This window comes from Lithobates pipiens, unplaced genomic scaffold (genome assembly GCF_037356315.1).
Source record: "Lithobates pipiens isolate NorthernLeopardFrog02 unplaced genomic scaffold, aLitPip1_a1.2 Scaffold_19, whole genome shotgun sequence".
NCBI lineage: Eukaryota > Metazoa > Chordata > Amphibia > Anura > Ranidae > Lithobates > Lithobates pipiens.
This window is the reverse complement of record NW_027507764.1, coordinates 30,559,082-30,563,628: the sequence shown is the minus strand read 5'-3', so window position 1 is coordinate 30,563,628 and position 4,547 is coordinate 30,559,082.

Sequence of the window (4,547 nt, the reverse complement as noted above, 5' to 3'; positions counted from 1 at the left end):
AACATTTTGATCACCTGGTAATCAAGAGACCAAATTGTTGAATGCACGCTGGGGAATTGTAAAAGACTTGTGACCTAGTTGAGGGTAAGAACGTAGAAATCTTACAACACTGCTGATTTTTTATTTTTTTTGCTCACGTGATTGCTTATCTACAGTATTTTTTGGGGGGAATTATGGATCAATGCATCATAAAAAGGTAAGATGGCCCTGAAAGTGATATATTTCAGGAAAAAAAAAATCTTAGTGTGGGCAAAACTTGATATGATAGGTAGGGTTAAACGTTAGGTCTGAGCATAAGTTCAAATTGAACATTCTCGATTTGGCTCTTTTTTTTTTTATAGAAGATCTGAAATTTGTGGATATTTGGCTGGAATTCTTCCCACCAAAATGTCCCCCAATGCATTGCTTGAGCTATCACTGGCAAAGGTCATATACTTGGCCTCTAGTCAGGGGCAAGATGTCAGCCAATGTTGGGTCACAGAAACATTTCAACCCACACACTGTAAAGGCTGATGTTGCAGCACCCTTTTGTCAGTGTGTTGGTGAATTTAGTGTGAGTGAAGGACAACTGACATTTGTTAAAGTGGTTGTAAACCCTTACAATCCACTTTGTACTACAGGTAAGCCTATAATATGGCTTACCTGTAGCTACCCCGGATATCTTCTAAACCTGCCCGGTTTAGGAGATTATCCCCTGTATCAGCATGTGCCGACGTCATCGGCACATGCGCACTGAAGCTATGACACCCTCGTGCTGTTGCTTCAGCTAGTGTGCCGTTACCGGCGGCTCCCGATGTGCATGTGTGGGAGTGACCTCATCGCAGCTTAGGCCAATCACAGCGCCTGAGCCCGTGATATCCGGAAGTAGCTCCTGGAGCGATGACGCCGGCCTGAGCTGTGTATTGGGACCGCTTCTAGGGCTTCGATCTAAAGTGAGTATTTCATAATGAGCTAATATGCTATGCATACTAGCTCATTATGCCTTTGTCTTTCAGGTTTTTTTTTTGGGGGGGGGGGGGGGGGTTTGGTGGGTTTACAAATACTTTAAAGAGAGAGACAGGTTAGTGTTGTGTGCTTTCAATATGGTGATTTAAACTGTATTCAGTGTTATATTAGTATATTGTATGCTGTATACAGTTTTCTATTGATGCTTTTATAGTACGACAAATTGCAGTATCTGTGGCTTGGGAGAGTGGAGTGTAAGCCCCTTGTACTCACTGCAATATAAAAAGACCCAATAGTTCTTTTTAGGAATGCTTTTTTAATTTTGTGATGTTTCTTAGCATTTTGTTAATAGTAGCTAGTTTTTTTTTTTTTTTTTCTTTTAAGTTAGGCCAAACAAAGTCTTAGTTTTGTCTTCGTGTTTTGAATTGGAGATTTTAGCTTTATTTTTTCTTTTGTTTTGTTAGGATTATTTATTTTTATCATATAATTTCAAGGGGTCAGCAGCAGCATTGGGTTTGAGCTAAAATGCCCTGGGTTATGTTCTGGACTAACGGGCAAAGGATTGAAATAAATAAATAAATAAATAAATAAAAGGACAGCATGGAGGCACTGTCTTGAGTAACATTCACAAATTCAAAAAATCCATTTGACTAATATTTACAAAGGAAAATTGTGTTAAATTGCCAGACATTGCCATTTCCTTTTCTATTTAACAAAAAAGGTTTGCAGACCCCTCCCCCGAGGTCCCCAAAAATAGTATCCTCTTTCATCATCTCCATTCTCAATATTTCTCCTCCTCCATCTCTATTCTAACTCCTCCTACATCTCCATCTTCATTTTCACTTCTCATCCTTTTTCTCCTTTCTCACTCCTCCTCTTCCCCATTCCCACTCTTCCATCTCCATTCCCCATACTTTTCCTCTTCCTCCTCCTTCATCTTCACTCTCACTCTTCCTTCTCCATTCTCAATTCTTCTCCACCTCCTTCATCTCTGTTCTAAATCCTTCTCCCTCCCCATGTTAATTCTTACTCTTCTATTTCTATTCTAACTCCTCCTACATCCATCTTCATTTTCACTCCTCGTCTTATCTCCATTCCTCTTCCTCCCTCCTTTCTTCATCCTTTCTTGCTCTTCCATCTTCTCCTTCTCCTCCATTCTTGCTCTTCCATCTTCTCCTTCTCCTCCATTCTTGCTCTTCCATCTCCATCTCCATCTCCTCCTCCATTCTTGCTCTTCCATCTCTTCCTCCATCTCTTCAATCTCTTCCATCTACACCTACTCCTCCACCTCATCCTCCATTCTTGCTCTTCCACCTCCTCCTCCATTCTTGCTCTTCCATCTCCTCCTCCATTCTCATATTCAGTCTCCATCCTCATTCCTTGTCATGGAAAGGTGTGACTTACAATGTTGGTATTTACTTGTCTACCTTGATAGTGAATATCTTTGTATGACTTTAAAATAATTACTAGTGATTTTTTTTTTGTACTGATGACTTCATAAGATAGTTACTGAAGCTAACCTCGGCTCTTTCTACTTATTTCTACTACTTCTGAGTGTCGCAACCCGGGGCAACAAACATCAGTGCCAAGTCTCCAGACATTACATCATGAACGTTGAAATGAAGAATATATCCAGACAACGAGACATTCCAGCAAGAGACCCAGAAGCTACCAAACGCCACCACCGATCGTCGCCACCACCGATCGTCGCCACCACCTTATTGTCACCGGCATCTTATTAACATCTGACAGATGACCAAAGACTGAACACTTGGCATCTTTTCTGTTTTATATAATTATGTCAAATCTGTAATAAATGGAGACTTTTTCAGCATATACTTGGTGCTTTGTCTGATCTCTTATACTCCAGTATGTGCCTTCAAGTTAGGCCTCACCGACCAACTAAGATAACTCCACAACTCTCCTCCTCCACCTCTATTCTTACTCCTCATCCTCCATTCTACCTTTTCCTCCTCCTCCATTTTCACTCCACCTCCTCCATTCTCAGCCCTCCTCTTTCAATGCTACTCCTGCTCCTCTTCCTCCTTCTCCCCAGTTTCATTCCTCCTCCTCCTCCATCTCCATTCCCACCCCTGTTCCTCCTCTATTCTCACTTCTCCTCCTCTATTTTCAGTTCTTTCTCATTCTGATACCTCCTCCTCCTCCTCCATCTTCTTCCTCATTCCTTCTGGTCTTCTCCCCACTTCATTATCATTCTAAAATCACCATTGTCCCTTCTCCTACTCCTCTTCCTTCTTTCCATTCTCACTTCTCCTATTCCACTTCCTTCTCCATTTTTAATTTCTCCTTCATCTCCATTCTCACTCCTTTTTGCTCCTCCTCCCCCTCCTCCTTTTCTAGTCTTGCTCATCCTCCACAATCTCTCCATTCTTCTTTCTCCCCATCTTGCACATCTTTCTCCATTCACACATCTCCTCCTCCTCCGTCTCTATTCTCATAATGATTACTCCTCGCTCTTCATGCTCACTGTTCTTCCTCAGTCTACACTCTCACGCGCCATTCTCACTCCTCCTTTTATTTCTATTCTTGTATTTCCTTTATGTGCATTCTCACTCCACTCCTTCTCAGGTCAGTCAGTAGATGTATGCAATGTCTTGGTGACATGTAAAAAAGTGAGTGTTTTATGTGCTGATTATAACATTGTGAGGGATTTACTAAAGCTGGTGCCCACAGAATCCGGTGCAGCTCTGCATAGTAACCAATTGGCTTGCAGGTTATAGTTGAGCTTTGTCTGTACCAGTTTTAGTAAAAACCTCCCCCGTTATGTTCTTATGACAGATCTCTCTCTCTCTATATCTATACACACACTCTCTCACACACACACACACACACACAAGCCACTTTATTAGGTACACTTTTCTAGTATCGGGTTGGACCCCCTTTCACCTTCATTCTTGGTGGCATAGATACAAGATGTTGGAAACGTTCCTCAGAGATTTTCCTCCATAGTGACATAACCTCACGCAGTTGCTGCAGATTTTTCGGCTGCATATCCATGATGTTGAATCCCCCATTCCACCACATCCCAAAGGTGCTCTATTGGGTGAGATGTGGTGATTGTGGAGGCCATAGGAGTTAGTGACCTCATTGTCCAGTGGTGAGATGATTGGAGTACAATGACCTCATTTTTCGGTGGTGAGATGATTGGAGTCCAGTGACCTCATTGTCCAGTGGTGAGATGATTGGAGTCCAGGGACCTCATTGTCCAGTGGTGAGATGATTGGAGTCCAGGGACCTCATTGTCCAGTGGTGAGATGATTGGAGTCCAGGGACCTCATTGTCCGGTGGGGAGATGATTGGAGTCCAGTGACCTCATTGTCCGGTGGGGAGATGATTGGAGTCCAGTGACCTCATTTTTCGGTGGTGAGATGATTGGAGTCCAGTGACCTCATTGTCCGGTGGTGAGATGATTGGAGGACAGTGACCTCATTGTCCAGTGGTGAGATGATTGGAGGACAGTGACCTCATTGTCCGGTGGGGAGATGATTGGAGTCCAGGGACCTCATTGTCCGGTGGGGAGATGATTGGAGTCCAGGGACCTCATTGTCCGGTGGGGAGATGATTGGAGTCCAGTGACCTCA